Consider the following 20,878-nt stretch of genomic DNA (forward strand, 5'->3'; position numbering starts at 1 on the left):
TTGTTTCTTCATTTCAATCTCCTAATAATTCATGTATATTTTCCAAAAGGCTCCCAGAAAACAAGGACTAGGTCAATCCACATATCAGTGAACCATAGCAGAATGCGATTCTGAATTTCATATAAACAGTCATAAAATCAAAAAGACAGGTGCTGGGGTTTTGGCTCAGCACTAGAGTGCCGGCTTCACACTTTCAAAGGTCCTGAGTTGGATCCCCAACACCATGTGTGAAAGGAATGAATGAACCAATGCATGAGTGTATGATGAATGAAGTAAAGGTATAAGGAGGAGGAGGAAGAGGAGGAGGAGGAGGAGAAATAGAAGAAGATGATGAGTAATTTGACAGAACGGAAAAAGGGGAGGAGAGTGAGTTTAAAGTGTGGTTTCCAATTCCCAAACGTTAAATTACAGCAGACGGGATAGAGAGAGAAGATGGGAGGGCAGGAGAGGGGGGATAGTAGAGGCCAGAAAAGGTAGCAGAATACAACAGTTACTAATATGGCATTTTGTAAAAACGTGGATGTGTAAACAATGTGATTGTGCAATCTGAATATGGGGTCCAAATGGGAGTTCATAACTCACTTGAATCTAATGTAGGAAATATGGTATCTCAAGAGCTATGTAAGGTTTTAAGCAACCAATATAAAAAAGAGGTCTTCATTTTTCTTTGTAGTTGAGATCTCCTGTTTCCGTGACAGGTTTAGTTGTGTTCTCTCCTTTAGTCCTCCCATGCTCTAGTTATTCTGATATGGAAAAACTAGCTGAAATGCCCAACCAGTCTCTAAATCAGTGACACTTTTCATTAAGCCTAAAGTCACTTTACATTTGCTACAGTCATCCTAAATACACTTCTTTGTTGGGAGTTTAAAAGATATTTCCATCAGCTAGATTACAAGTACCTAGAACTCCCATTCTTGTTTATGTAAGAGTGGCTTCATCAGATTAAATGCTGTTCTCTGGAATGACATAAAATAGGAATAATTTACTCGTAAAATTCCTACGTAAACCATCTTTATTTACAAAATAGTATCTTAAGAATTATTGTTTCATTGAGCTTCAATTGGAGCCAAAGTATAGTCAATTACTGAAGTAAAAGCAGTTACTTAAAAACTAAAAATGAGAGATAAGTCAAATTACATTTGAAGAGAGAGCAACAGCATGAGGTTTCTTGTTTGGTTCTGGATGTTGAGTAACAGGCTCATATGCAGGTGGAAGGAACCCTTCAGGGAACTCACTTGTACTTTCAGAATGGGGGTGTAGAGTGCTGAATTCCAGCTCTTGGGGGAAGATTGTGAGGAAAACCCCCTGCCTGCATAGACACTTCGCATTGGAAATGGAGTGGGTGGCGGGTCAGGTGGAACATAATCTCCAGGATCCCAGAGAAGTTTCCTGGGAGAGGTGGAGGAAAGAACAGGTCCTCTTCTCATGAACTGACTCCTTGGGTCAACTGGAAACAAGGCACCTCTGACTGGAGGGAAAGGTGCCAACACAGAGCCAGAGCCAGTTGCTTGGTTTTCAGCATGGAGAGGTGAATCAGGCACATCAGAGTCCAAAGGAGGCATATTAGGAATTCTGTGTTCTGCTGGTCCCGATGCTCTACCACAAATTGAGTAAAACCTATCTTGCCTTTGTAGAGGAAGACGTGCATCAGAAGAATATGGTTGGCCTGGCGGAGGGATCATCAGCCTGCTGGCCTGTTCCCCTGAAGGAGAGAGGGGCCCAGTCTGAGAAGGTGCTCTCTGAAAATCAGTGAACTTATGACAGCTGGATTCTCTTCCTTTACTGCTAGTCGCATGGTCCAGAGGATTCTCCAGGGCCCCTTGACCCTCCTCCTCCTCCCACTGGAGTGAAAGGTGTGAAAGTGTGAGTGGACCACTCTTTTCCAAATGAGGAGGTCTCCTTTCAGATGAAGGGTGACCTATTGGTGAGGGCCCATTTCAAGAAGGCTTTCTGCCCATTGCTGAGTTGGAAACATCCAGTGCATCATAGGGATCTTTTTCTACAAGTTCAAATCTAAGCTCCTTCTCAGTTAATTTTTGTCTGTTGCGTGCATTTTGTTTCCTGAAATAACTGAGGTTTCTTTCAGCAATCCGAGCTGCCAACTCACTAGCATGTGCTTCTTTCTCAGAGGAAATAATCTTCCCCAGACAGGAATGAATGGTACTCAGCTATTGTTCTTCAAGATATTGGGCTCTCTTTCGGTAGGTCTCCAGCTCTTTTATTGTATGGCTCATCTTTTCTTCAACTTTGGAAAGTTTCTCCTCTTGCTCCACCCGGTAGTTTTCCTCCACTCTTAATTTCCTGTGCAGTTTCATCATATTTTCTTGATAGCGTTCCTTCATGACTTTGAAGTTCTTCTTTAGGGTCTTATTCTTACTTTGCAGCTGTGCATTTTCTGACTGCAAGGATACCTGTTCAGTCTGCAGACTTTTAAGGTGTTCTGTAAGGTCTTCCGTGGTTTTCTCCACTTCAGATGAGAAAGTACATTTTTGAATTCTTCCTCCTTCCAAGATTTCTAAGGAGTCCTTTAGCTTATCACCATAAACCAGGTTCCTCAAAGCTCCTTTGGACTCATCCTCCAAGTGAGCACCAATTTCGGGTTCACTCGTCTTTCCCAGTTCCAGGTGACCACCATCCCGTTGAGCTCCCAGGCTTGGAGAAGATCTATCCTTCATCTTCAGCAAGCATTCACTCAGAGGCTCCATGTGATTTTCTGTGTCCCTTAAAACTTGTTCTCCAGCTACTTTAGAGTCCTCTAATATGATTTTTGCTTTATATTGGACACCTCTTTGTTCCCTCTGTGCTTCAGCTTCTCCTCGTATTGTTGTTCTCTGCGTTTGGGAAGTAGGGATCCTTCATTCGAAACCTCTTTGATTGCCAGCTTCAGTTCTTCCTCATTCACTTGAAGGAGTCTCCAGTTTGTTTTAGCTTCAGCTATTTGTGATCTGAGGGATTCAGATTCACCTTGGAGGGACTGTATCCTTCTTGATAGATGCGCCATCGTTTCATCCTGTTGACCATGTTGAGCCTTCTGTGCTTTGAGCTCTTCTTGTAGAAAGAGCATTTCAACGCCATGGCTGGATTCAGGCCTATGCAGCTTTTCGTCGGTTGCCTCCAGCTGTTGTGCTTCTCTTGAACCCTTCTCAAACCTGCAATCCTTTAAAGATGATTCTAAGCCTTCATGTTCTTTTTCAACAAGGCTCACTTTTTCAAGAAGTCCACATTTTGCCTCAATAAGTCCAGCAAGATTTAGAGCCAGCCTTTTTTCTCTTCCCACGTAAAGCCTGCTATGAAGCGACTGAAAAACTCTCCAGAAAAGTGAGACAACAGCAAAAAATCCAAGAGCTGTACACATCACCAACTCGCAAGGAAAGCCATAAGGAAGATGGCCTGGCTTCATGTCTTCGGACAATGCTGCCACAACCCTGGGTGCTTCTTCCAGAACCACCCACTATTATGGCTGAGAGGCCATCACGCCAAGACAGCTTTGGCTCTTGCCACCACAATCACAGCCTGCCCGGGCAGGCCAACACAGGCTGTGGACACTCAGGTGTTTGGTCAGGAACTCCAACCTGCACCAGGCAACGGAGCAGACCACTGTGATCGACTTCAGGGGCTGAGCGTATGGTGGGTGGTGGGCGTATGGCGGTGGGAGCCATGATCAAAGGCTCCCAGGAGCCTTGTTGTGCTCAACTGCCCATCAGGGGAGTCTTGTCCGCTTCCCTACCCGGTGCATCCTCAAGTGCCACACGTTTAGGTCCCTCCCACTCCAGCCAGAGAGAATTCCTCTCCATGCCACCCACCCCTTGATTTGGTTTAGGCCAGGCCAAGGCGGGGTTAGTAGGAAGATTCCATCCAGTCATAATAACATTCAGTTTGATGTCACTCAAATTCTAAAGCTGACTAAACTGTTCAAACAGCTTTTATGGCCTATATTGGTCTTTGTGTCCCTTGCCTTTTGTTTGAGTGACTCAGTCCTTTCCCTGCCCTTGTGCTCTCCCTATTTCCTACCTTCCTTCCTTTCTTCCTGGTTTTTCTCCTTTTCTTCTTCCTTCTTTTCTACCTCCCTCCATCCCTTCAACTTTGCCTTCCTCCCTTCCAACTTTCTCTCTCCCTTCCCTTCCTTTTCTTTTCTTGCCAGTGTTTGGGGTGAAAGTCCATGGCAGGCCAGCCCCAAGCTAGGCAAGGTCACTGCCACTGAGCTACAACATCCCTAGACCTGCTGCCACTTCCTATGCAATTAATTTGAATTATCTCTAAAGAGAAACTCTCACATTAGTATACTTTCAAAGTAATTTCCGAAGAGTTGCTAACATGGGCATAAATCAGTTATGACAAGTCATTTTGAAAAGCACGGCACAGCTAATGTTCCTCAAAAGAAGGAGTTGAAAACTTTAGTTGGTTTTCAGGTCAGCATTTGTAGACTAGTGCAAACCCTCCTAATCCTGATCTCTCCTTAGTCCTATGATTTCTTTAAGTGTCCCCTTTGCTCCTGTTCATGGAGTCATGTGTACAGAAATTATACCTGGTTCTATTGAACTCTACTTAATTCTTTCTCACCTCTGTGCTCCTTTTGCCAAGTCACTCCTCAACACTTACTGTAACCCTTTCAATTTTTTGTCCATTTTCATTTAAAAAACTCTTTCAAAAATTGAACCATTTCGCATGCAGATACAGTCTTCTTGATCTGCTATTAATCCCCCACTACTGACATTGTAAGTTATTGAAATGTACACTTCCAGACCGTTTTCAGATTTTTGATTTCTGTATATCTATCTGTCTATCTATTTACAAACATAACATGGTATTCTGAAAGTATCGTTCTGCTTTTGGAGCTCTACATTGTGTTTTTCAGAAGCAGGCCTATTACACAGAGATGAATCCATGTTACCTAGATTGAGTTCAAACCGGAATGTGCACTCTGATTCCCATTATATTGTTCTACCTACTAATGGACAGTTCAGTTATATCCAGACCTCACCACCTCCCCCATTAAGTAAAACCCTTGTGAAGAGACATGTAGATGCCTTTATGAACATATTGATAATTTTTCATGGCAGTGTTTTCCAAAAACCAGTTAGTAAAATCAATTTATTCGTTTGCAGCCTGAAATTACCTTCATTCCAGTTTACTGGTATAAGAACCGCAGTGTATCAGCAACAATTCTCCAATAGTAGTTCAGGCAGTAGTCATTCTAGATAACAATCAGTGCCGGATCCTCCATGTATTTTACACAGCCCATGACAGGGGACATCCGTCCACTCGTTTAGAACAACTGATGTTTTACGCTGGCCATTTAGGTTTATTTAAAGGAGTGGTTAGAAAACAGGTGAGACAGACTGATTAGATTCAGTATGTATGTTGGCTTTGTTTTTCTAGGCCTGAATTTTTCACATTTCAATTAATTGTAGGTTAAGTATCAGGCAGATTCTTCACTGGGCTTCAAATGTGATAAAGTTGCTACTTATTTTTAAGAAGGCCGTTGCAATCCTGCATTTATTTTACACCTCAGTGCTTGTTTTACACACAAGCACACACGCCCACACACCACACACATCAACAAACACACAAACACATAATTAGAGCACATTTATCACTCAAATAAAGCTTAACCTACTAATTCATAACTAGGGTATTTTTTTAATAAGTATTGTGTCTTGGTCTCTACTGGGGAAACATTGTTCAATGTGAGTTCTCTGGTTTGTTGTAGGGCACTGAATGTTCACTTGTTGGCAATGATATAGAAATGGGGAGTAAGAGTTTAAAAGTTTTTACAGTAGGTAGGCAGAGTCAGAGTATGGAATCTAAGAATAAGAAATTGGGGAATTTCCTCTTTGTTTCTTCATTTCAATCTCCTAATAATTCATGTATATTTTCCAAAAGGCTCCCAGAAAACAAGGACTAGGTCAATCCACATATCAGTGAACCATAGCAGAATGCGATTCTGAATTTCATATAAACAGTCATAAAATCAAAAAGACAGGTGCTGGGGTTTTGGCTCAGCACTAGAGTGCCGGCTTCACACTTTCAAAGGTCCTGAGTTGGATCCCCAACACCATGTGTGAAAGGAATGAATGAACCAATGCATGAGTGTATGATGAATGAAGTAAAGGTATAAGGAGGAGGAGGAAGAGGAGGAGGAGGAGGAGAAATAGAAGAAGATGATGAGTAATTTGACAGAAGGGAAAAAGGGGAGGAGAGTGAGTTTAAAGTGTGGTTTCCAATTCCCAAACGTTAAATTACAGCAGATGGGATAGAGAGAGAAGATGGGAGGGCAGGAGAGGGGGGATAGTAGAGGCCAGAAAAGGTAGCAGAATACAACAGTTACTAATATGGCATTTTGTAAAAACGTGGATGTGTAAACAATGTGATTGTGCAATCTGAATATGGGGTCCAAATGGGAGTTCATAACTCACTTGAATCTAATGTAGGAAATATGGTATCTCAAGAGCTATGTAAGGTTTTAAGCAACCAATATAAAAAAGAGGTCTTCATTTTTCTTTGTAGTTGAGATCTCCTGTTTCCGTGACAGGTTTAGTTGTGTTCTCTCCTTTAGTCCTCCCATGCTCTAGTTATTCTGATATGGAAAAACTAGCTGAAATGCCCAACCAGTCTCTAAATCAGTGACACTTTTTCATTAAGCCTAAAGTCACTTTACATTTGCTACAGTCATCCTAAATACACTTCTTTGTTGGGAGTTTAAAAGATATTTCCATCAGCTAGATTACAAGTACCTAGAACTCCCATTCTTGTTTATGTAAGAGTGGCTTCATCAGATTAAATGCTGTTCTCTGGAATGACATAAAATAGGAATAATTTACTCGTAAGATTCCTACGTAAACCATCTTTATTTACAAAATAGTATCTTAAGAATTATTGTTTCATTGAGCTTCAATTGGAGCCAAAGTATAGTCAATTACTGAAGTAAAAGCAGTTACTTAAAAACTAAAAATGAGAGATAAGTCAAATTACATTTGAAGAGAGAGCAACAGCATGAGGTTTCTTGTTTGGTTCTGGATGTTGAGTAACAGGCTCATTTGCAGGTGGAAGGAACCCTTCAGGGAACTCACTTGTACTTTCAGAATGGGGGTGTAGAGGGCTGAATTCCAGCTCTTGGGGGAAGATTGTGAGGAAAACCCCCTGCCTGCATAGACACTTCGCATTGGAAATGGAGTGGGTGGCGGGTCAGGTGGAACATAATCTCCAGGATCCCAGAGAAGTTTCCTGGGAGAGGTGGAGGAAAAAACAGGTCCTCTTCTCATGAACTGACTCCTTGGGTCAACTGGAAACAAGGCACCTCTGACTGGAGGGAAAGGTGCCAACACAGAGCCAGAGCCAGTTGCTTGGTTTTCAGCATGGAGAGGTGAATCAGGCACATCAGAGTCCAAAGGAGGCATATTAGGAATTCTGTGTTCTGCTGGTCCCGATGCTCTACCACAAATTGAGTAAAACCTATCTTGCCTTTGTAGAGGAAGACGTGCATCAGAAGAATATGGTTGGCCTGGCGGAGGGATCATCAGCCTGCTGGCCTGTTCCCCTGAAGGAGAGAGGGGCCCAGTCTGAGAAGGTGCTCTCTGAAAATCAGTGAACTTATGACAGCTGGATTCTCTTCCTTTACTGCTAGTCGCATGGTCCAGAGGATTCTCCAGGGCCCCTTGACCCTCCTCCTCCTCCCACTGGAGTGAAAGGTGAGAGTGTGAGTGGACCACTCTTTTCCAAATGAGGAGGTCTCCTTTCAGATGAAGGGTGACCTATTGGTGAGGGCCCATTTGGAGAAGGCTTTCTGCCCATTGCTGAGTTGGAAACATCCAGTGCATCATAGGGATCTTTTTCTACAAGTTCAAATCTAAGCTCCTTCTCAGTTAATTTTTGTCTGTTGCGTGCATTTTGTTTCCTGAAATAACTGAGGTTTCTTTCAGCAATCCGAGCTGCCAACTCACTAGCATGTGCTTCTTTCTCAGAGGAAATAATCTTCCCCAGACAGGAATGAATGGTACTCTGCAATTGTTCTTCAAGATATTGGGCTCTCTTTCGGTAGGTCTCCAGCTCTTTTATTGTATGGCTCATCTTTTCTTCGACTTTGGAAAGTTTCTCCTCTTGCTCCACCCGGTAGTTTTCCTCCACTCTTAATTTCCTGTGCAGTTTCATCATATTTTCTTGATAGCGTTCCATCATGACTTTGAAGTTCTTCTTTAGGGTCTTATTCTTACTTTGCAGCTGTGCATTTTCTGACTGCAAGGATGCCTGTTCAGTCTGCAGACTTTTAAGGTGTTCTGTAAGGTCTTCCGTGGTTTTCTCCACTTCAGATGAGAAAGTACATTTTTGAATTCTTCCTCCTTCCAAGATTTCTAAGGAGTCCTTTAGCTTATCACCATAAACCAGGTTCCTCAAAGCTCCTTTGGACTCATCCTCCAAGTGAGCACCAATTTCGGGTTCACTCGTCTTTCCCAGTTCCAGGTGACCACCATCCCGTTGAGCTCCCAGGCTTGGAGAAGATCTATCCTTCATCTTCAGCAAGCATTCACTCAGAGGCTCCATGTGATTTTCTGTGTCCCTTAAAACTTGTTCTCCAGCTACTTTAGAGTCCTCTAATATGATTTTTGCTTTATATTGGACACCTCCTTGTTCCCTCTGTGCTTCAGCTTCTCCTCGTATTGTTGTTCTCTGCGTTTGCGGAAGTAGGGATCCTTCATTCGAAACCTCTTTGATTGCCAGCTTCAGTTCTTCCTCATTCACTTGAAGGAGTCTCCAGTTTGTTTTAGCTTCGGCTATTTGTGATCTGAGGGATTCAGATTCACCTTGGAGGGACTGTATCCTTCTTGATAGATGCGCCATCGTTTCATCCTGTTGACCATGTTGAGCCTTCTGTGCTTTGAGCTCTTCTTGTAGAAAGAGCATTTCAACGCCATGGCTGGATTCAGGCCTATGCAGCTTTTCGTCGGTTGCCTCCAGCTGTTGTGCTTCTCTTGAACCCTTCTCAAACCTGCAATCCTTTAAAGATGATTCTAAGCCTTCATGTTCTTTTTCAACAAGGCTCACTTTTTCAAGAAGTCCACATTTTGCCTCAATAAGTCCAGCAAGATTTAGAGCCAGCCTTTTTTCTCTTCCCACGTAAAGCCTGCTATGAAGCGACTGAAAAACTCTCCAGAAAAGTGAGACAACAGCAAAAAATCCAAGAGCTGTACACATCACCAACTCGCAAGGAAAGCCATAAGGAAGATGGCCTGGCTTCATGTCTTCGGACAGTGCTGCCACAACCCTGGGTGCTTCTTCCAGAACCACCCACTATTATGGCTGAGAGGCCATCACGCCAAGACAGCTTTGGCTCTTGCCACCACAATCACAGCCTGCCCGGGCAGGCCAACACAGCCTGTGGACACTCAGGTGTTTGGTCAGGAACTCCAACCTGCACCAGGCAACGGAGCAGACCACTGTGATCGCCTTCAGGGGCTGAGCGTATGGTGGGTGGTGGGTGTATGGCGGTGGGAGCCATGATCAAAGGCTCCCAGGAGCCTTGTTGTGCTGAACTGCCCATCAGGGGAGTCTTTTCCGCTTCCCTACCCGGTGCATCCTCAAGTGCCACACGTTTAGGTCCCTCCCACTCCAGCCAGAGAGAATTCCTCTCCATGCCACCCACCCCTTGATTTGGTTTAGGCCAGGCCAAGGCGGGGTTAGTAGGAAGATTCCATCCAGTCATAATAACATTCAGTTTGATGTCACTCAAATTCTAAAGCTGACTAAACTGTTCAAACAGCTTTTATGGCCTATATTGGTCTTTGTGTCCCTTGCCTTTTGTTTGAGTGACTCAGCCCTTTCCCTGCCCTTGTGCTCTCCCTATTTCCTACCTTCCTTCCCTTCTTCCTGGTTTTTCTCCTTTTCTTCTTCCTTCTTTTCTACCTCCCTCCAGCCCTCCAACTTTGCCTTCCTCCCTTCCAACTTTCTCTCTCCCTTCCCTTCCTTTTCTTTTCTTGCCAGTGTTTGGGGTGAAAGTCCATGGCAGGCCAGCCCCAAGCTAGGCAAGGTCACTGCCACTGAGCTACAACATCCCCAGACCTGCTGCCACTTCCTATGCAATTAATTTGAATTATCTCTAAAGAGAAACTCTCACATTAGTCTACTTTCAAAGTAATTTCCGAAGAGTTGCTAACATGGGCATAAATCAGTTATGACAAGTCATTTTGAAAAGCACGGCACAGCTAATGTTCCTCAAAAGAAGGAGTTGAAAACTTTAGTTGGTTTTCAGGTCAGCATTTCTAGACTAGTGCAAACCCTCCTAATCCTGATCTCTCCTTAGTCCTATGATTTCTTTAAGTGTCCCCTTTGCTCCTGTTCATGGAGTCATGTGTACAGAAATTATACCTGGTTCTATTGAACTCTACTTAATTCTTTCTCACCTCTGTGCTCCTTTTGCCAAGTCACTCCTCAACACTTACTGTAACCCTTTCAATTTTTTGTCCATTTTCATTTAAAAAACTCTTTCAAAAATTGAACCATTTCGCATGCAGATACAGTCTTCTTGATCTGCTATTAATCCCCCACTACTGACATTGTAAGTTATTGAAATGTACACTTCCTGACCGTTTTCAGATTTTTGATTTCTGTATATCTATCTGTCTATCTATTTACAAACATAACATGGTATTCTGAAAGTATCGTTCTGCTTTTGGAGCTCTACATTGTGTTTTTCAGAAGCAGGCCTATTACACAGAGATGAATCCATGTTACCTAGATTGAGTTCAAACCGGAATGTGCACTCTGATTCCCATTATATTGTTCTACCTACTAATGGACAGTTCAGTTATATCCAGACCTCACCACCTCCCCCATTAAGTAAAACCCTTGTGAAGAGACATGTAGATGCCTTTATGAACATATTGATAATTTTTCATGGCAGTGTTTTCCAAAAACCAGTTAGTAAAATCAATTTATTCGTTTGCAGCCTGAAATTACCTTCATTCCAGTTTACTGGTATAAGAACCGCAGTGTATCAGCAACAATTCTCCAATAGTAGTTCAGGCAGTAGTCATTCTAGATAACAATCAGTGCCGGATCCTCCATGTATTTTACACAGCCCATGACAGGGGACATCCGTCCACTCGTTTAGAACAACTGATGTTTTACGCTGGCCATTTAGGTTTATTTAAAGGAGTGGTTAGAAAACAGGTGAGACAGACTGATTAGATTCAGTATGTATGTTGGCTTTGTTTTTCTAGGCCTGAATTTTTCACATTTCAATTAATTGTAGGTTAAGTATCAGGCAGATTCTTCACTGGGCTTCAAATGTGATAAAGTTGCTACTTATTTTTAAGAAGGCCGTTGCAATCCTGCATTTATTTTACACCTCAGTGCTTGTTTTACACACAAGCACACACGCCCACACACCACACACATCAACAAACACACAAACACATAATTAGAGCACATTTAACACTCAAATAAAGCTTAACCTACTAATTCATAACTAGGGTATTTTTTTAATAAGTATTGTGTCTTGGTCTCTACTGGGGAAACATTGTTCAATGTGAGTTCTCTGGTTTGTTGTAGGGCACTGAATGTTCACTTGTTGGCAATGATATAGAAATGGGGAGTAAGAGTTTAAAAGTTTTTACAGTAGGTAGGCAGAGTCAGAGTATGGAATCTAAGAATAAGAAATTGGGGAATTTCCTCTTTGTTTCTTCATTTCAATCTCCTAATAATTCATGTATATTTTCCAAAAGGCTCCCAGAAAACAAGGACTAGGTCAATCCACATATCAGTGAACCATAGCAGAATGCGATTCTGAATTTCATATAAACAGTCATAAAATCAAAAAGACAGGTGCTGGGGTTTTGGCTCAGCACTAGAGTGCCGGCTTCACACTTTCAAAGGTCCTGAGTTGGATCCCCAACACCATGTGTGAAAGGAATGAATGAACCAATGCATGAGTGTATGATGAATGAAGTAAAGGTATAAGGAGGAGGAGGAAGAGGAGGAGGAGGAGGAGAAATAGAAGAAGATGATGAGTAATTTGACAGAAGGGAAAAAGGGGAGGAGAGTGAGTTTAAAGTGTGGTTTCCAATTCCCAAACGTTAAATTACAGCAGATGGGATAGAGAGAGAAGATGGGAGGGCAGGAGAGGGGGGATAGTAGAGGCCAGAAAAGGTAGCAGAATACAACAGTTACTAATATGGCATTTTGTAAAAACGTGGATGTGTAAACAATGTGATTGTGCAATCTGAATATGGGGTCCAAATGGGAGTTCATAACTCACTTGAATCTAATGTAGGAAATATGGTATCTCAAGAGCTATGTAAGGTTTTAAGCAACCAATATAAAAAAGAGGTCTTCATTTTTCTTTGTAGTTGAGATCTCCTGTTTCCGTGACAGGTTTAGTTGTGTTCTCTCCTTTAGTCCTCCCATGCTCTAGTTATTCTGATATGGAAAAACTAGCTGAAATGCCCAACCAGTCTCTAAATCAGTGACACTTTTTCATTAAGCCTAAAGTCACTTTACATTTGCTACAGTCATCCTAAATACACTTCTTTGTTGGGAGTTTAAAAGATATTTCCATCAGCTAGATTACAAGTACCTAGAACTCCCATTCTTGTTTATGTAAGAGTGGCTTCATCAGATTAAATGCTGTTCTCTGGAATGACATAAAATAGGAATAATTTACTCGTAAGATTCCTACGTAAACCATCTTTATTTACAAAATAGTATCTTAAGAATTATTGTTTCATTGAGCTTCAATTGGAGCCAAAGTATAGTCAATTACTGAAGTAAAAGCAGTTACTTAAAAACTAAAAATGAGAGATAAGTCAAATTACATTTGAAGAGAGCAACAGCATGAGGTTTCTTGTTTGGTTCTGGATGTTGAGTAACAGGCTCATTTGCAGGTGGAAGGAACCCTTCAGGGAACTCACTTGTACTTTCAGAATGGGGGTGTAGAGGGCTGAATTCCAGCTCTTGGGGGAAGATTGTGAGGAAAACCCCCTGCCTGCATAGACACTTCGCATTGGAAATGGAGTGGGTGGCGGGTCAGGTGGAACATAATCTCCAGGATCCCAGAGAAGTTTCCTGGGAGAGGTGGAGGAAAAAACAGGTCCTCTTCTCATGAACTGACTCCTTGGGTCAACTGGAAACAAGGCACCTCTGACTGGAGGGAAAGGTGCCAACACAGAGCCAGAGCCAGTTGCTTGGTTTTCAGCATGGAGAGGTGAATCAGGCACATCAGAGTCCAAAGGAGGCATATTAGGAATTCTGTGTTCTGCTGGTCCCGATGCTCTACCACAAATTGAGTAAAACCTATCTTGCCTTTGTAGAGGAAGACGTGCATCAGAAGAATATGGTTGGCCTGGCGGAGGGATCATCAGCCTGCTGGCCTGTTCCCCTGAAGGAGAGAGGGGCCCAGTCTGAGAAGGTGCTCTCTGAAAATCAGTGAACTTATGACAGCTGGATTCTCTTCCTTTACTGCTAGTCGCATGGTCCAGAGGATTCTCCAGGGCCCCTTGACCCTCCTCCTCCTCCCACTGGAGTGAAAGGTGAGAGTGTGAGTGGACCACTCTTTTCCAAATGAGGAGGTCTCCTTTCAGATGAAGGGTGACCTATTGGTGAGGGCCCATTTGGAGAAGGCTTTCTGCCCATTGCTGAGTTGGAAACATCCAGTGCATCATAGGGATCTTTTTCTACAAGTTCAAATCTAAGCTCCTTCTCAGTTAATTTTTGTCTGTTGCGTGCATTTTGTTTCCTGAAATAACTGAGGTTTCTTTCAGCAATCCGAGCTGCCAACTCACTAGCATGTGCTTCTTTCTCAGAGGAAATAATCTTCCCCAGACAGGAATGAATGGTACTCTGCAATTGTTCTTCAAGATATTGGGCTCTCTTTCGGTAGGTCTCCAGCTCTTTTATTGTATGGCTCATCTTTTCTTCGACTTTGGAAAGTTTCTCCTCTTGCTCCACCCGGTAGTTTTCCTCCACTCTTAATTTCCTGTGCAGTTTCATCATATTTTCTTGATAGCGTTCCATCATGACTTTGAAGTTCTTCTTTAGGGTCTTATTCTTACTTTGCAGCTGTGCATTTTCTGACTGCAAGGATGCCTGTTCAGTCTGCAGACTTTTAAGGTGTTCTGTAAGGTCTTCCGTGGTTTTCTCCACTTCAGATGAGAAAGTACATTTTTGAATTCTTCCTCCTTCCAAGATTTCTAAGGAGTCCTTTAGCTTATCACCATAAACCAGGTTCCTCAAAGCTCCTTTGGACTCATCCTCCAAGTGAGCACCAATTTCGGGTTCACTCGTCTTTCCCAGTTCCAGGTGACCACCATCCCGTTGAGCTCCCAGGCTTGGAGAAGATCTATCCTTCATCTTCAGCAAGCATTCACTCAGAGGCTCCATGTGATTTTCTGTGTCCCTTAAAACTTGTTCTCCAGCTACTTTAGAGTCCTCTAATATGATTTTTGCTTTATATTGGACACCTCCTTGTTCCCTCTGTGCTTCAGCTTCTCCTCGTATTGTTGTTCTCTGCGTTTGCGGAAGTAGGGATCCTTCATTCGAAACCTCTTTGATTGCCAGCTTCAGTTCTTCCTCATTCACTTGAAGGAGTCTCCAGTTTGTTTTTAGCTTCGGCTATTTGTGATCTGAGGGATTCAGATTCACCTTGGAGGGACTGTATCCTTCTTGATAGATGCGCCATCGTTTCATCCTGTTGACCATGTTGAGCCTTCTGTGCTTTGAGCTCTTCTTGTAGAAAGAGCATTTCAACGCCATGGCTGGATTCAGGCCTATGCAGCTTTTCGTCGGTTGCCTCCAGCTGTTGTGCTTCTCTTGAACCCTTCTCAAACCTGCAATCCTTTAAAGATGATTCTAAGCCTTCATGTTCTTTTTCAACAAGGCTCACTTTTTTCAAGAAGTCCACATTTTGCCTCAATAAGTCCAGCAAGATTTAGAGCCAGCCTTTTTTCTCTTCCCACGTAAAGCCTGCTATGAAGCGACTGAAAAACTCTCCAGAAAAGTGAGACAACAGCAAAAATCCAAGAGCTGTACACATCACCAACTCGCAAGGAAAGCCATAAGGAAGATGGCCTGGCTTCATGTCTTCGGACAGTGCTGCCACAACCCTGGGTGCTTCTTCCAGAACCACCCACTATTTATGGCTGAGAGGCCATCACGCCAAGACAGCTTTGGCTCTTGCCACCACAATCACAGCCTGCCCGGCAGGCCAACACAGGCTGTGGACACTCAGGTGTTTGGTCAGGAACTCCAACCTGCACCAGGCAACGGAGCAGACCACTGTGATCGCCTTCAGGGGCTGAGCGTATGGTGGGTGGTGGGCGTATGGCGGTGGGAGCCATGATCAAAGGCTCCCAGGAGCCTTGTTGTGCTCAACCTGCCCATCAGGGGAGTCTTTTCCGCTTCCCTACCCGGTGCATCCTCAAGTGCCACACGTTTAGGTCCCTCCACTCCAGCCAGAGAGAATTCCTCTCCATGCCACCCACCCCTTGATTTGGTTTAGGCCAGGCCAAGGCGGGGTTAGTAGGAAGATTCCATCCAGTCATAATAACATTCAGTTTGATGTCACTCAAATTCTAAAGCTGACTAAACTGTTCAAACAGCTTTTATGGCCTATATTGGTCTTTGTGTCCCTTGCCTTTTGTTTGAGTGACTCAGCCCTTTCCCTGCCCTTTTGCTCTCCCTATTTCCTACCTTCCTTCCCTTCTTCCTGGTTTTTCTCCTTTTCTTCTTCCTTTCTTTTCTACCTCCCTCCATCCCTCCCAACTTTGCCTTCCTCCCTTCCAACTTTCTCTCTCCCTTCCTTCCTTTTCTTTTCTTGCCAGTGTTTGGGTGAAAGTCCATGGCAGGCCAGCCCCAAGCTAGGCAAGGTCACTGCCACTGAGCTACAACATCCCCAGACCTGCTGCCACTTCCTATGCAATTAATTTGAATTATCTCTAAAGAGAAACTCTCACATTAGTCTACTTTCAAAGTAATTTCCGAAGAGTTGCTAACATGGGCATAAATCAGTTATGACAAGTCATTTTGAAAAGCACGGCACAGCTAATGTTCCTCAAAAGAAGGAGTTGAAAACTTTAGTTGGTTTTCAGGTCAGCATTTCTAGACTAGTGCAAACCCTCCTAATCCTGATCTCTCCTTAGTCCTATGATTTCTTTAAGTGTCCCCTTTGCTCCTGTTCATGGAGTCATGTGTACAGAAAATTATACCTGGTTCTATTGAACTCTACTTAATTCTTTCTCACCTCTGTGCTCCTTTTGCCAAGTCACCTTCCTCAACACTTACTGTAACCCTTTCAATTTTTTGTCCATTTTCATTTAAAAAACTCTTTCAAAAATTGAACCATTTCGCATGCAGATACAGTCTCTGATCTGCTATTAATCCCCCACTACTGACATTGTAAGTTATTGATATGTACACTCCAGACGTTTTCAGATTTTGATTTCTGTATATCTATCTGTCTATCTATTTACAAACATAACATGGTATTCTGAAAGTATCGTTCTGCTTTTGGAGCTCTACATTGTGTTTTTCAGAAGCAGGCCTATTACACAGAGATGAATCCATGTTACCTAGATTGAGTTCAAACCGGAATGTGCACTCTGATTCCCATTATATTGTTCTACCTACTAATGGACAGTTCAGTTATATCCAGACCTCACCACTCCCCCATTAAGTAAAACCCTTGTGAAGAGACATGTAGATGCCTTTATGAACATATTGATAATTTTTCATGGCAGTGTTTTCCAAAAACCAGTTAGTAAAATCATTTATTCGTTTGCAGCCTGAAATTACCTTCATTCCAGTTTACTGGTATGTATAAGAACCGCAGTGTATCAGCAACAATTCTCCAATAGTAGTTCAGGCAGTAGTCATTCTAGATAACAATCAGTGCCGGATCCTCCATGTATTTTACACAGCCCATGACAGGGGACATCCGTCCACTCGTTTAGAACAACTGATGTTTTACGCTGGCCATTTAGGTTTATTTAAAGGAGTGGTTAGAAAACAGGTGAGACAGACTGATTAGATTCAGTATGTATGTTGGCTTTGTTTTTCTAGGCCTGAATTTTTCACATTTCAATTAATTGTAGGTTAAGTATCAGGCAGATTCTTCACTGGGCTTCAAATGTGATAAAGTTGCTACTTATTTTTAAGAAGGCCGTTGCAATCCTGCATTTATTTTACACCTCAGTGCTTGTTTTACACACAAGCACACACGCCCACACACCACACACATCAACAAACACACAAACACATAATTAGAGCACATTTAACACTCAAATAAAGCTTAACCTACTAATTCATAACTAGGGTATTTTTTTAATAAGTATTGTGTCTTGGTCTCTACTGGGGAAACATTGTTCAATGTGAGTTCTCTGGTTTGTTGTAGGGCACTGAATGTTCACTTGTTGGCAATGATATAGAAATGGGGAGTAAGAGTTTAAAAGTTTTTACAGTAGGTAGGCAGAGTCAGAGTATGGAATCTAAGAATAAGAAATTGGGGAATTTCCTCTTTGTTTCTTCATTTCAATCTCCTAATAATTCATGTATATTTTCCAAAAGGCTCCCAGAAAACAAGGACTAGGTCAATCCACATATCAGTGAACCATAGCAGAATGCGATTCTGAATTTCATATAAACAGTCATAAAATCAAAAAGACAGGTGCTGGGGTTTTGGCTCAGCACTAGAGTGCTGGCTTCACACTTTCAAAGGTCCTGAGTTGGATCCCCAACACCATGTGTGAAAGGAATGAATGAACCAATGCATGAGTGTATGATGAATGAAGTAAAGGTATAAGGAGGAGGAGGAAGAGGAGGAGGAGGAGGAGAAATAGAAGAAGATGATGAGTAATTTGACAGAAGGGAAAAAGGGGAGGAGAGTGAGTTTAAAGTGTGGTTTCCAATTCCCAAACGTTAAATTACAGCAGACGGGATAGAGAGAGAAGATGGGAGGGCAGGAGAGGGGGGATAGTAGAGGCCAGAAAAGGTAGCAGAATACAACAGTTACTAATATGGCATTTTGTAAAAACGTGGATGTGTAAACAATGTGATTGTGCAATCTGAATATGGGGTCCAAATGGGAGTTCATAACTCACTTGAATCTAATGTAGGAAATATGGTATCTCAAGAGCTATGTAAGGTTTTAAGCAACCAATATAAAAAAGAGGTCTTCATTTTTCTTTGTAGTTGAGATCTCCTGTTTCCGTGACAGGTTTAGTTGTGTTCTCTCCTTTAGTCCTCCCATGCTCTAGTTATTCTGATATGGAAAAACTAGCTGAAATGCCCAACCAGTCTCTAAATCAGTGACACTTTTTCATTAAGCCTAAAGTCACTTTACATTTGCTACAGTCATCCTAAATACACTTCTTTGTTGGGAGTTTAAAAGATATTTCCATCAGCTAGATTACAAGTACCTAGAACTCCCATTCTTGTTTATGTAAGAGTGGCTTCATCAGATTAAATGCTGTTCTCTGGAATGACATAAAATAGGAATAATTTACTCGTAAGATTCCTACGTAAACCATCTTTATTTACAAAATAGTATCTTAAGAATTATTGTTTCATTGAGCTTCAATTGGAGCCAAAGTATAGTCAATTACTGAAGTAAAAGCAGTTACTTAAAAACTAAAAATGAGAGATAAGTCAAATTACATTTGAAGAGAGAGCCACAGCATGAGGTTTCTTGTTTGGTTCTGGATGTTGAGTAACAGGCTCATTTGCAGATGGAAGGAACCCTTCAGGGAACTCACTTGTACTTTCAGAATGGGGGTGTAGAGGGCTGAATTCCAGCTCTTGGGGGAAGATTGTGAGGAAAACCCCCTGCCTGCATAGACACTTCGCATTGGAAATGGAGTGGGTGGCGGGTCAGGTGGAACATAATCTCCAGGTTCCCAGAGAAGTTTCCTGGGAGAGGTGGAGGAAAAAACAGGTCCTCTTCTCATGAACTGACTCCTTGGGTCAACTGGAAACAAGGCACCTCTGACTGGAGGGAAAGGTGCCAACACAGAGCCAGATCCAGTTGCTTGGTTTTCAGCATGGAGAGGTGAATCAGGCACATCAGAGTCCAAAGGAGGCATATTAGGAATTCTGTGTTCTGATGGTCCCGATGCTCTACCACAATTTGAGTAAAACCTATCTTGCCTTTGTAGAGGAAGACGTGCATCAGATGAATATGGTTGGCCTGGCGGAGGGATCATCAGCCTGCTGGCCTGTTCCCCTGGAGGAGAGAGGGGCCTAGTCTGAGAAGGTGCTCTCTGAAAATCAGTGAACTTATGACAGCTGGATTCTCTTCCTTTACTGCTAGTCGCATGGTCCAGAGGATTCTCCAGGGCCCCTTGACCCTCCTCCTCCTCCCACTGGAGTGAAAGGTGAGAGTGTGAGTGGACCACTCTTTTCCAAATGAGGAGGTCTCCTTTCAGATGAAGGGTGACCTATTGGTGAGGGCCCATTTGGAGAAGGCTTTCTGCCCATTGCTGAGTTGGAAACATCCAGTGCATCATAGGGATCTTTTTCTACAAGTTCAAATCTAAGCTCCTTCTCAGTTAATTTTTGTCTGTTGCGTGCATTTTGTTTCCTGAAATAACTGAGGTTTCTTTCAGCAATCCGAGCTGCCAACTCACTAGCATGTGCTTCTTTCTCAGAGGAAATAATCTTCCCCAGACAGGAATGAATGGTACTCTGCAATTGTTCTTCAAGATATTGGGCTCTCTTTCGGTAGGTCTCCAGCTCTTTTATTGTATGGCTCATCTTTTCTTCGACTTTGGAAAGTTTCTCCTCTTGCTCCACCCGGTAGTTTTCCTCCACTCTTAATTTCCTGTGCAGTTTCATCATATTTTCTTGATAGCGTTCCATCATGACTTTGAAGTTCTTCTGTAGGGTCTTATTCTTACTTTGCAGCTTGTGCATTTTCTGACTGCAAGGATGCCTGTTCAGTCTGCAGACTTTTAAGGTGTTCTGTAAGGTCTTCCGTGGTTTTCTCCACTTCAGATGAGAAAGTACATTTTTGAATTCTTCCTCCTTCCAAGATTTCTAAGGAGTCCTTTAGCTTATCACCATAAACCAGGTTCCTCAAAGCTCCTTTGGACTCATCCTCCAAGTGAGCACCAATTTCGGGTTCACTCGTCTTTCCCAGTTCCAGGTGACCACCATCCCGTTGAGCTCCCAGGCTTGGAGAAGATCTATCCTTCATCTTCAGCAAGCATTCACTCAGAGGCTCCATGTGATTTTCTGTGTCCCTTAAAACTTGTTCTCCAGCTACTTTAGAGTCCTCTAATATGATTTTTGCTTTATATTGGACACCTCCTTGTTCCCTCTGTGCTTCAGCTTCTCCTCGTATTGTTGTTCTCTGCGTTTGCGGAAGTAGGGATCCTTCATTCGAAACCTCTTTGATTGCCAGCTTCAGTTCTTCCTCATTCACTTGAAGGAGTCTCCAGTTTGTTTTAGCTTCAGCTATTTGTGATCTGAGGGATTCAGATTCACCTTGGAGGGACTGTATCCTTCTTGATAGATGCGCCATCGTTTCATCCTGTTGACCATGTTGAGCCTTCTGTGCTTTGAGCTCTTCTTGTAGAAAGAGCATTTCAACGCCATGGCCGGATTCAGGCCTATGCAGCTTTTCGTCGGTTGCCTCCAGCTGTTGTGCTTCTCTTGAACCCTTCTCAAACCTGCAATCCTTTAAAGATGATTCTAAGCCTTCATGTTCTTTTTCAACGAGGCTCACTTTTTCAAGAAGTCCACATTTTGCCTCAATAAGTCCAGCAAGATTTAGAGCCAGCCTTTTTTCTCTTCCCACGTAAAGCCTGCTATGAAGCGACTGAAAAACTCTCCAGAAAAGTGAGACAACAGCAAAAAATCCAAGAGCTGTACACATCACCAACTCGCAAGGAAAGCC

This window comes from Callospermophilus lateralis, unplaced genomic scaffold (genome assembly GCF_048772815.1).
Source record: "Callospermophilus lateralis isolate mCalLat2 unplaced genomic scaffold, mCalLat2.hap1 Scaffold_73, whole genome shotgun sequence".
Lineage (NCBI taxonomy): Eukaryota > Metazoa > Chordata > Mammalia > Rodentia > Sciuridae > Callospermophilus > Callospermophilus lateralis.